Source organism: Trachemys scripta, chromosome 14, assembly GCF_013100865.1.
Source record: "Trachemys scripta elegans isolate TJP31775 chromosome 14, CAS_Tse_1.0, whole genome shotgun sequence".
Classification (NCBI taxonomy): domain Eukaryota; kingdom Metazoa; phylum Chordata; order Testudines; family Emydidae; genus Trachemys; species Trachemys scripta.
Window position 1 is genome coordinate 39571815 of NC_048311.1, and position 12992 is coordinate 39584806.

Below are 12992 nucleotides of genomic sequence, written 5' to 3' on the forward strand. Positions count from 1 at the left end.
AGCCTGGAGCCAGAGTCCCCGCAGCGGCTGCGAGTCACTTCCTGCTGCCGGGCCTGAGCCCAGCGATCGCTCCCCCCAGAGCCGCCTCCCAGCTGCTCCTGGGTCCTAGCGATCAACCCATCGCGCTGCAGCATCTCTGTGTCCCGCTCCTGTTCCACTCACAGGCTCTACGGTCAGAAGGGCCCATTATGAGTATGTAACCCAGAGCACATATCAACCACTTCCTCGTTAGTATAGTGGTGAGTATCCCCGCCTGTCACGCGGGAGACCGGGGTTCGATTCCCCGACGGGGAGTATAATCCGTTTTTGACAGAACAAGGAGCAATGGTCTCAAGTTGCAGTGGGGGAGGTTTAGGTTGAATATTAGGAAACACTATTTCTAATGTAATGAATCACTCCAGTTCCATTGCATAGTGTTCAGAACAAATACAATTTATTAAACAGCAAGTAATAAAAAAATTAAGGAAAAAATGGGAAAGGTGAAAGGAAAACACATCACCCCACTCTGTGAGCAGGGCCAGATTAACCCTCCTGTGGGCTGGGGTTATTAGATTTTCTGGGGCCCACTTGGCCAGGGGTGTCTCCCTGCACTGGGCCCTCTGCCCAGGGTCCCCCTCGCTCTCACCAGCTGCCCACTGTACCCAGCTCCAGACTGCTCCAGCCTCCCTCTGGCTCAGCACTGCTGCCATAGGTGCCAACTTCCTCTCTGGCTGGTGGGTGCTCGACCTCCCTCTGCCCCCATCTATTCCCCCAAGCCCCCGCCCTGCCTCTCCCGTTTTCTGGCACACACAGAGGATGGACTCCTGACTCCCTCAGGGTATCTCTACACTACGAAATTAGGTTGATATTTTAGAAGTCAATTTTTCGGAACAGATTGTATAAAGTCGAATGCATGCATCCCAACTAAGCACAGTAAATTGGTGGCCACAGTACCGTGGCTAGCGTCAACTTTTGGGGCGGAGCACTGTGGGTAGCTATCCCACAGTTCCCACAGTCTCTGCTGTCCATTGAAATTCTGGGTTGAGCTCCCAATGCCTGATGGGGCAAAAAATTTGTCACGGGTGGTTTTGTGTACATGTCGTCAGTCGCCCCTCCCTCCGTGAAAGCAACGGCAAAGAATCATTTTCCGCCCTTTTCCCTGGATTGCCCACGCAGATGCCATAGCACCACAAGCATGGAGCCCACTCAGATCACCACGGCAGTTTTGAGCATTGTAGAACCAAAACCTGCAAAAGCAGGCGAGGAGGTGATGGCAGTGTGGTGACGAGAGTGATGAGGACATGGACACAAACTTCTCTCAAAGTGTGGGCCCCAACAGTTGGACATCCTGGTGGCAATGGGGCTGGCTCATTCCATGGATAGCCAATTCTGGGCCCGGGAAACAAGCACAGACTGGTGGGACTGCATAGTGTTACAGGTCTGGGATGATTCCCAGTGGCTGCAAAACTTTTGCATGTGTAAGGGCACTTTCATGGAACTTTTGACTTGCTTTCCCCTGCCCTGAGGCGCAAGAATACCAAGATGAGAGCAGCCCTTACAGTTCAGAAGCGAGTGGCAATAACCCTGTGGAAGATTGCAACGCCAGACAGCTACCGGTCAGTCAGGAATCAATTTGGAGTTGGCAAATCTACTGTGGGGGCTGCTGTGATCCAAGTAGCCAATGCAATCACTGAGCTGCTGCTACCAAGGGTAGTGACTCTGGGAAATGTGCAGGTCATAGTGGATGGCTTTGCTGCAATGGGATTCCCTGACTTTGGTGGGGCGATAGATGGAATGCAAATCCCTATCTTGGGACCGGACCACCTTGGCAGCCAATAAATAAACCGCAAGGGTACTTTTCAATGGTGCTGCAAGCACTGGTGGATCACAAGGGACATTTCACCGACATCAACGTGGATGGCCGGGAAAGGTGCATGACGCTCGCATCTTCAGGAACTCTGGTCTGTTTGAACAGCTGCAGGAAGGGACTTACTTCCCAGACCAGAAAATAACTGTTGGGGATGTTGAAATGCCTACAGTTATCCTTGGGGACCCAGCCTACCCCTTAATGCCATGGCTCATGAAGCCATACACAGGCAGCCTGGACAGTAGTAAGGAGCAGTTCAACTGTAGGCTGAGCAAGTGCAGAATGGTGGTAAAATGTGCATTTGGATGTATAAAAGTGCGCTGGTGCAGTTTACTGACTTGGCTAGACCTCAACAAAAACCAATATTCCCATTTTGATTGCTGCTTGCAGTGTGCTCCACAATTTCTGTGGGAGGAAGGGGGAGACGTTAATGGTGGGGTGGGAGGTTGAGGGAAATCGGCTGGCACTGATTACGCGCAGCCAGACACCAAGGTGTTTAGAAGAGCACAGCAGGACGCGCTGCGCATCAGAGAAGCCTTGAAAAACAATTTAATGACTGGCCAAGCTATGGTGTGACAGTTCTGTTTGTTTCTTCATGATGAAAACCCACCCCCTTGGTTCACTTTACTTCCTTGTAAGCCAACCACCCTCCTCCCTTCGATCACCGCTTGCAGAGGCAATAAAGTCATTGTGGTTCAAAATTCATGCATTCTTTATTAATTCATCACACAAATAGAGGGATAACTGCCAAGGTAGCCCAGGAGGGATGGGGGAGGAGGGACGCACCAGGTGGGATGGTGGATGAGGAAAGGAGGGAAGGACAAGGCCACACTGCACTTCAAAACTTATTGAATGATAGATTTCTGTTGCTTGGGCAGTCTTCTGGGGTGGAGTGGTTAGGTGCCCGGAGCCTCCCCCGCATTCTTGGGCTTCTGGGTGAGGAGGCTATGGAACTTGGAGAGGAGGGCGGGCGGTTACGCAGTGGCAGTCTGTGCTCCTGCTGCCTTTCCTACAGCTCCACCAGACACCGGAGCATGTCACTTTGACCCCCCAGTAGGTGTAGCATTGCATCCTGCCTCATCTCATCGCACTGCCCCACCTCTCATCTTGATCATCCCTCCTGTCCTCAAGTTCATTTACCACCTTCCTGGACTCTAATCTTGTTTTAGCCTCCATGCATTCTGCTGAGGTCTTTCAGTGCAGGAGGACTGCATGGGCTCAGAGAACATTTCATCGCATTCATTTTTTTCACCTTCTTATCTGTGCTAGCCTCTGGGATGGAGATGATACGGGGAGCGTTGAAGCATTTGCAGCTGTGGGAGGGAAAAAAGGGAGAATAGTATTTAAAAAGACACATTTTAGAGAACAATAGGTAGACTCTTTCATGGTGAACCAAACTATTCACATTACATAGCACATGTGCTTTCGGTACAAGGTCGCATTTTGCCTCTTATATTGAGTGCCTGCTGGTTTGGTGTGCGAGATCACACATGCAGGACCGGGCAACAGAATTCAGCTTGCAGGCAGCCATGATAATCCATAGTCTTTCGGCTTCTTCAACCTTCATAACATGTGGGAATGGTTTCAAACAGCAGCACCCTCCTTTCCCATACCAAGCAAAACCCATTGAGTTAGCTATTTAGAAGGAGGTGCTGCGGTTTTGGGGTTAACGTGCAGCAGAAACCCAGCTAACCCCCCCCATCCAATTCTCTGGGATGATCGCTTCACCCCTCCCCCCACTGTGTGGCTGGTATCAGGGAAGATCCCTGCTAGCCAAACGCGAACAGCTCTGCATGAACGGCCCCCTCCCCCTCTGTATGGCTATCTGAGGGGAGGATTTCTTTTCAGCCACAGGCAAACAGCCACCGCTGAATGTCCCCTTAATAAAATTCCCCTATTTCAATCAGGTGACCATGAATGATATCACTCTCCTGAGGATAACACAGAGAGATAAAGAACAGATGTTGCTTGAATGCCAGCAAAGACCGGGACTATATGCTGCCAGGCTTCGTTATTCAATGATACCAGACTACTTGCTACTGGCCTGGCGTGGTAAAATGTCCTACCATGGAGGACAGAATAAGGCTGCTCTCCCCAGAAACCTTCTGCAAAGGCTTTTGGAGTACCTCCAGGAGAGTTTATGGTGATGTCCCTGGAGGATTTCCGCTCCATCCCCAGACACGTTAACAGATTTTTCCAGTAGCTGTAGTGGCCGCGAATGCATCCCAAGTCTTCAGGGCAAATTAATCGTTAAACACTCTTGCTTTTGAACCATGTATTATATTTACAAAGGTACACTCACCAGAGGTGCCTTCTCTGGCTTCATGGTCCAGAAGCCCACCTTCGGAGGGTTGGGAGGGGATTGGGTCCAGGGTGATAAAAAGTTCCTGGCTGTCGGGGAGAATGGTCTCTCTGCTTGCCTGCTCTGCGCTATCCTCAACTCGTCCTCCTCCTCATCATCATCTTCCTTGTCCCCAAATCCTCATCCCGGTTGCGTGAGACTCCCCCGTTACAGATGTCCATGGACAGGGGTGGGGTAGTGGTAGGGGCCCCCCCTCGAATTGCATGCAGCTCATCAAAGAAGTGGCATGTCTGGGGCTCTGACCTGGAGTGTCCGTTTGCCTCTTTGGTTTTCTGGTATGCTTGCCTGAGTTCCTTAAGTTTCACGTGGCACTGCTGTGTGTTCCTGTTGTAGCCTCTGTCCATCATGCCTTTGGAGACTTTGGCATATGTATTGGCATTTCATCTTTTGGAATGGAGTTCTGCCAGCATGGATTCGTCTCCCCATACAGCGATCAGATCCAGTATCTCCCGTTCGATCCATGCTGGAGCGCTTTTGAGATTCTGGGACTCCATGGTCACCTGTGCTGATGAGCTCGTCACACTGGCCAAACAGGAACGAAATTCAAAAGTTCCTGGGACTTTTCCTGTGTACCTGGCTAGTGCATCTGAGTTGAAAGTGCTGTCCAGAGTGGTTACAATGGAGCATTCTGGGATAGCTCCCAGAGGCCAATTCTGTCGAATTGCTTCCACACTACCCCAAATTCATCCCGGCGACATCAGGGAGGAGTACAGAAATCAATTTTAAGAGCCCTTTAAGTCGAAAAAAATGGCTTCATCGTGTGGACTGGTGCAGGGCTAAATTGACCTAATGCTACTAAATTTGACCTAAACGCGTAGTGTAGACCAAAGCTCATTGGCCTGCCTGTCAACAAGGCTGACCTAGAGCATTGACCTTTGCCCATTGGCCCTAGGGACTAGTCTCAGGTTCTTCATTTCTCATTGGCCCTTCCCCCGGGCTGGTACTGGGAGAGGGCCAATCAACCCCCTCACACACACACACTAAGTTTCAGTGAGGGGCCAACAGTCCCCTTACCCAGATACACATCAAAATCATTGTAATTTATTTTGCTAGCCAGTAAGTCTGCTGCTGTGAAAAGTGATATTTGTATATTGGTTAATATTTTTCACAGCCTCTCAGCGAGCAACTTGGGTTCCCAACCAGGTAATATTTAAAACCAGACACTACAGCAGGAGTACCGGAACCTCCCCTGCCCCAACTCTTCCCCCCGAGGCCCCACACCTGCCCTGCCTCTTCCCCCAAGGTTCTCTCCACATCCACTCCTCTTCCCCCTCCCTTCCCAGGTCAGGAGGGACTTGCCTGTGGAGTCAGGGCTGGGAGCTGCAGGTAGGAGGCAGCCCCAGATGAGTAGGGTCTGGTGTGAGTGATGACCCAGTGCCTCCCCACCCACAGTAACTAGACTTCGGGTGTCCGGTCAATAGATCTGATCAGACACTGTCAGGTCCCCTTTTCGACTGGACTTTCTGGTCAAAAACCGGGCACCTGGCCACCCTAATAGCACCCAATGTGCAATAAGTGCTGGGAATGCATCAGGGACAACTTTGGTTTTCCAAAGGTGGGGGAAGTAAGCAGGGGGCAACCGGGTTAGTCTCAGCTATGACCAGCAGGGACAAATTCATTGGTCTAGATGAAATTACTATAAGGTGGGTGCACAACTGGTTGAAAGACTATACTCAGAGACAGAGTAGTTATCAATGGTCTGGTGTCAAACTGGGAAGGGAATGGTGGGGGAGGGGAGAAGCCCCATGTGGCTTCCCTTGCTCTTTACAGGGAACAGGGAGCATAGGTGCCAACTTCCCCACTTTCCCCTGGGTGCTGCCCCATAGTTTGAGAATTGCTCACGTAGATAGTCACCATTAGGATTGGTAACCAAGATGGTAACACCTGCTCCTTTCTGTGTCCGGGATCCCCAGAGAAAATGTCTGAGCAGGAGAGCGAAACAGATCCCATTAACATTAACCTTCCAAAACACATTTCAGTAATTTCAGCTATTAACATTCCCTCCATCCCTCAGCCCCTACCCCCGGCAAATTCGCTGAGACTGATCTAGAATTAGGCAGGTGGCATGGGCGACAGGTATAATCTCTGAATGATTGATCTCTGAATTAACAGAATACAGGAACCCTTTGGATAAATTGTAAACCTCTAACAAGATACAGCTAAACATAGACCACTACAGTTACCCCTCTTCTTCCAAGTCTTTAACAATACACGTTTACATTTCAAACTCTAGCTTATCCAAGGTGGACACACTTTTAAAATATCTCTCTAAAGGTTGAATCTGAGTCAATTACAAGCAAGCTGCTTAACCCTTTCTTGACATGTGTGACAGAAGTTTAGATCCCATGTTTAATGAAGTGTGATCTCTGTCTGAAACTTTTGCCACAAGTGCCACAAGCACTTCTGGGGTCTTTCTCCTGTGTGGGTTCTCTGATGTGAAACAAGGGCTGTTTTCTGTCTGAATCTTTCCCACAGTCCAAGCATCTGTTGGGTCTCTCTCTGGTGTGGATTGCCTGATGTTTAAACAAGGTCTGACTTCTGTATGAAACTTTTCCCTCAGTCCAAGCACTTGCGGGGTCTCTCTCCTGTGTGGACTGCCTGATGTTTAACAAAGTGTGGGAGGGGAACTGTGTATGTGTAGGGAAGAAGCCCCAGGTGGCATTACCAGCAGGGAATGGGGAGGGGAGACACTCCAAGTGGCTTCCCCCGCTCTTTCCAGGGAATGGAGTGTAGAGCGGGGCAGCTCACCCAGAGCCTGTGGGGCAGCCAGGCTCCTGGGAGGGACCTGCTGCTGGCTTTAAGAGACCAGGCTCTCAGCTCCTCACATGGCCCCTCTTAGGTCGGTGGAAGGGCTCCTCATGAGGATGTACGCCACTGACCCAAGGAGGGTAGTGTGGACATTGTCATTACTATGGTGGCTGTAAATCAACCTAATATAGGTCGATTTAGGTTTACCGCATAGACGTTCTGTCATAAGCAAAAGGATTTCTCTCACCCAAAAGCTTTCAGCAGCCTGAACTCACTGGAAAGCCCTCCAGCCAGGACCACTTCCCCCAAGTTCAACGATGCATTTTTAAGGTATCTTGAAATAGGGGTTGGGAGATGGCCAGAGGCCTTTTTCCTTCTTCTCATACGCCGATCCTTTTTACTTGAAAAGTTTTTGCTGGAGTCAGGCAATTCCATGGCATAGGTGAGCTCCAAAGCATCCTACAGATGAATTGTAAATTTATTTGTTTACTCCCCTTCTTCCTATTGATGGACGGTCAGATAATAGATTTCTAACACCAATGGTCAATCCTTGGTCATCTCTGAGAAGTTACTCTGTGGGCGTTCCCTAGAACTACGACATATTTCAGTAAGAAATAGGGTTATCATATGTCTGGGTTTTCCCAGACAGAGCCTCTTTTTTGAGCCTGACGAGCGGGGTTTTCCCATTACAGCAAGTGTCCGGGCAGTTTCACATGAAACTGACAAGCCAAGTGTAGTCGCTTTGTGGCTGTGATGGATCGAGTTCACAGTTCACAGCCTCAGCCATTTGGCTCTCAGGAGCAAACCAAACAGTTTCCCAGCTCCGCTGTTCCTGCCTTCTTCCCCTCCCAGCAGTATCTCACATCACTGTAGGGATCAGGCAGTAACTTTATTCTCCATTTCAGTCTCTGCCTCTTCCACTCTGAATCTAGCTCGCAGCATCCATGTTTGTGCTGAGAGATACTGACACTGTCATTGTTCAAACCACACAAAAATATCTCAAGACAAAGTGTTAGTTAAAAATGAAAATAAAATCTAAAAAAGGATGATTCCAACAAACGATCATGTGTTTCCTGAAGTCCTCAATAAATCTGAGCTATATCCTGTCAAACTAAACTAATATCAAAGTACGTGACCTAATGGCCTTCATGGAGAGAGAAAAACCCACAGTCCAGGGTGGGCTATAAAACACTTTCACATTCATAGAGTGAAATCTCAAAGAATCCTTTAAGACTCAAAACAGGAAAATAAGCGTACCCATTTTCTTCTGAAGTGGCTAAACCAGCTTCACTTCTAGCTTCATTATTCGGTTGTATTAGTTGCATCATTATAATAAAAGAAAGAGAAAGAAAGAAAAATCTCCCCATCTACAAATGATCTGGACTAAGCCTAGAAAAACTGGGAAGCAATTTTACCAATGGATGGAAGCAAGCCTATAAGATCGGAAAGGTAAAACTGCTTTGAGGTTTTTTTTGGATTTCCTTGCCCACTCCCAGGTCTGGGGCACTTTCTTCCCAAGCCCTCAGGGGTCTGACTTATGATCATAGACATCAAAATTGTGATTCCTAAGCATGGAGAGCCAGGGACATGGTGGTAAGTGACATTGGGACACGGAGGGGTTAGAATTGGGTCAGGATAAAACTCTGCATTGCTGAGACAGAGGCTGCTGTGTGGAGAGTGGAGCGTGATGGTGATGTGGGAAGGAGAGAATCCCTCGGACTCACCTCATCGCCCTGAAATACCACAGAAGGTAAAACACCACATTTTACTGTCCCTGCTGCACATTCTTTTAGCATCTAGTTAATTTTGCTCCATAAGGGAGAAAATGAACAAAAACTAAATGCTTTTCAGCATGGCCTGGAGTAATGTGAGACTATTTGGGAATGAGACAATCTGGCCCCAAAAGGGAAACTCAGGGACTAATGATCACTCTGCTAATGGGAGAGAGTTAGAACACATTAGTAAGGCTACGATTTTGTTACAGAGGTCACGGAAGACACTGAATCTGTGACTTCCAGAGACCTACTCAGTGACTTCAGCCCGTGGCAGCTCAGAGCTGCAGGATCCCCCTGCTGCCCGTGACAACCAAGAGCTGTTCAGTGGAGCTTTGAGCTGCTGCAGGCCGTCTGGGTACCCTGCAGCTCCAGATGCTGTGGGTGGTGCCCACAGATCTGAGTAGTCACGGGTGGAAGGGGGCTCCTGGAGCTCCAAATCCTAGCCAGCATGGGCCCCCTGCAGCTGTCCAGCAGTCAAGGGACACCAGACCCAAGCAGCAATGGGTGCTGGAGCTTTCTCCCTCCCCATTTTGTCATGGATGTTTTTAGTAAAACTGATGGACAGGTCATGGGATTCTGTGAATTTAGATTTATTGCCCGTGACCTGTCACCATGAGTTTTACTAAAATATCCATGACAAACTCTTAGCCTTACACATAAGATGCTCGGGGTGAGTTTACATTAGGAAATCTGGTGGAGGGTCACAGAGATCTGCTGGCTAATCCTGACCACACCTTGTATCATAGATAGAATTTAAGAGGCTGATGCTGCAGAGGCAGAGGTGGGATCTCCAGGCCTCCCACAATAGGCCCTGTGGGAATCAATCCCTCTCAGTGGCACTGTCTGAATGCAGAGGGGGCAGGGGGAAGGGGCAGAGGGGTGAGTGAGGAGAGACAGCACCTCTCTACCCTTGTGCTCTCCTTCTGCACTTATCCCATGTATCTCCACTTGATACCCCAGCACCAAGCTCCCCCTGCTTCCCAGGTCCACCAGCCCCAATCATTCAATCCCCAATGTCCTCCACAGAACCCAAAGCCCCGGTCCCTTGACATTTGATTCCCCCAGAGCCCAGCACTCTGGGGGATTTGGGGAGGGGAGGAGTTACCAGCCCCCAGGGACACTCCCCCTACAAAGAACAGCTCCAGGTAAGTGGGGGAACTCACCCCATGGGCTGGTGGAAGGTGGGGGGTGGGGACAGGGGTCTAGAGTAAAGGTGGGGCCTGGCCCAAGTGTCCTTCTCCTCATCTCCATGACAGGGGGATCCCAGCTGGGAGGGGATGGAGAGGGCGGAACTTCAGCCAGGGAGAGGAAGTGTCTGGAGGAGTTTCTCTCCCTCCTTTCCCCCCTGTGGCCCATCAGCTCAGCAGCCAGGGCTGCAGCAGGGGGGAGGGGCTGATGGGGGCTTCTCCTCCTCTGCCTGAGGTTTGCTTAGACCAGGCAGAGCCACAGAGTCACTGACCAGCTGATTCTCAGCTGCTGCTGAATCCTCACCCCAGCAATGGGCAGCTGGATCCTTGGGAGGCAAAAGCCCCTGATGTGTGTGAGAACAAGGAAATAGGGTTGTTACCAAGGCCTAGTCAGGGCCCTGAGAGAATTTCCCTGCTGTGTGGAGGAGTATCTGATGTCCAGCATGGTACAAGATCTTTATCAAGCATTCTTAAAACTACAGTACCCACTTGGGGAAGTGAGGAAACAGATTGACAGAGCAAGACGGGTACCCTGAAGTCACTTACTAAAGGACAGGCCCAACAAGTAATATAACAGAACACCACTCGCCATCACATACAGCCCCCAGCTAGAAACTTTCCAGCACATCATCAACGATCTACAACCTATCCTGGAAAATGATCCCTCAGTCTCACAGACCTTGGGAGGCAGGGCAGTCCTCGCTTACAGACAGCCCCCCAACCTGAAGCAAATACTCACCAGCAACTACACACCACACCACAGAAACACTAACCCAGGAACCAATCCCTGAAACAAAACCCGTTGCCAACTCTGTCCCCATATCTACTCTAGTGACACCATCATAAGACTCAACCACATCAGCTACACCATCAGGGGCACATTCACGTGCACCTCTACTAATGTGATATATGCCATCATATGCCAGCATTGCCCCTCTGCCATGTAAATTGGCAAAACCGGATGGTCTTTACATAAAAGAATAAATGGACACAAATCAGATATCAGGAACGGTAACATACAAAAGCCAGTAGGAGAACACTTCAATCTCCCTGGACATTCAATAACAGCTTTAAAAGTAGCCATCCTTCAACAACAAAAACTTCAGAAACAGACTTCAGAGAGAAACTGCAGAGCTACAATTCATTTGCAAACTTAACACTGTCAATTTGGACCTGAATAGGGACGGGAAGTGGCTGGCTCACTACAAAAGCAATTTTCCCTCTCTTGGTATTGACCCCTCCTCATCAATTATTGGGAGTGGACCACATCCACCCTGATTGAATTGGCCTTGTCAACACTGGTTCTCCACTTGTAAGGTAACTCACTCCCTTCTCTTCATGTGCCAGTATATTTATGCCTGTATCTGTAATTTTTACTCCATGTATCTGAAGAAGTGGTTTTTTACCCATGAAAGCTTATGCTCAAATAAATCTGTTAGTCTTTAAGGTGCCGCCAGACTCCTCCTTTTGTTATTAAGGGTTAACCTCCAATGGAAACCATTCCCGCAGTGCAGGAATTTATAGGGTCTCTCTTTTGTGTGGATTCTTTGATGGTTATTAAGGTTTCTGCTATTACTGAAGCTTTTCCCACATGACAAGCATTTGTAAAGTCTCTCTCCTGTGTGGCTTGCCTGATGTGTAACAAGGCCTGATTTTGCTGTGTAAGTTTTCCCACAATCCAAGAACTTATGGGGTCTCTCTCCAGTGCAGATTCTCTGATGTGCAATAAGGGTTGACTTCCATTGAAACATTTCCTGCACTCAAGGCATTGATAGGGTTTCTCTCCTGTGTGGTTTCTCCCATGGTTATTAAGGTCTGAGCAGTTATTGAAGCTTTCCCCATGCTCCAAGCATTGAAGGGGTTTCTCTCCACTATGAACTGTCTGATGTGTAACAAGGTATGATCTCAGAATGAAGCCTTTCTCACATTCGAGGCATTGATAGGGTTTCTCTTTGGTGGGATTTATCTGCTGGATTGTGGTTTCATTGGGACCCTTGTCTCCTCCCCCATATAGAATAGATCCATACACTTTCTTCCTTGGGTGGTTCCCCAGCAGTCTCTCTGACTTGTGCCAATTTCCCCAGGCTTCTCCCTGTTCCAAGCACTGGGAAAATTTCCCTGCATCTCTTCTCACAAAGGTCCCCAGTGATTCTACTTCACTAGAAACTTCCTCATGATAATTCTCCTCCTTGTTCTAACTCAGTGTCTCATCATCTGCTGGGAGAGAGCGACAATCCAGACAGGAATCATTGGTCTGGGGAGAAAGAGGAATAGCACCAAGGGAAAACCCAACACACTACATTTGCACAGACTGAGCAATTGGATTCTGCCTCCACATCCCACTCAAAGACTCACAGAGAAGGAAAGATGGGAAGGAAACTCCTGCAGCTAACAGGCTGGGTGAAAAGGCGTGAGTGATATCTGCTGACTACAGCCCTGCCCTGGGTGAGATGAGGAAGAACTGTGAGGGTGCTTACTAACACCACATTTTTGGGATTCTCAACTTTTTCCTTCATTCACCAGATGTCAGTCGTCACCTGTGCGGGTACCTCTTGGGATCATGCTTTCCTCACAGGCCTGGAGATGGTTCACCCTTGGTTCTTCCCCTCGCTTCAGCTGGGCCATCAGGTCAGGTTTGGGAATGGGAAATCCTGCACAGGTGGTGAAATCAGACCACATCAGGGTGCTTGAAGTAGTGGGAGAGTGTCTGTCGCAAAAGACATTCTGTGAGTTGAACCTGTCCTCTTGGTTTTTCTGGGGGATCGTGGAATCCAAGAGGATGGGAACATGGTCATTGAGCCCCCTTGGGACAGGCAGATATTTGGGGCAGTGGGGAGAATATTTACACCCTCACTAGGAGCTCCCAGGTTTTGTGCACTCTGGGGGCCTTGCTGATGCACACACAGCTCTGGAGTTAAACCCCTGCCTATTTCTAAATCTGCAGAGCCCTCCCCATTGCTGGAGCTATTCCCATGAAGGTAAGTGAAGAGGGATTTTTTGTGTGAATGGGAAACAATACATCTTCTCCCCCTTGAAAAGCTGGAGGGATGGGAATGAACTAGCATGTTCATTAG

General features: G+C 49.1%; 2 protein-coding genes and 1 non-coding gene across 7 annotated transcripts in view; 2 read left to right on the forward strand and 1 right to left on the reverse strand.

Moving 5' to 3' along the window:
* The window catches only part of LOC117887100 (zinc finger protein 208-like), an 882934-nt gene that overhangs the window by 374042 nt on the left and 495900 nt on the right, over positions 1-12992 (forward strand). The window lies entirely within an intron of this gene.
* Positions 1-12992, reverse strand: part of LOC117886905 (zinc finger protein 260-like) — a 241991-nt gene that overhangs the window by 68244 nt on the left and 160755 nt on the right. The gene's annotated exons all lie outside the window — the stretch shown is intronic.
* TRNAD-GUC lies at positions 223-294 on the forward strand. The gene has a single exon. It is a non-coding gene; the product is annotated as a tRNA-Asp (tRNA).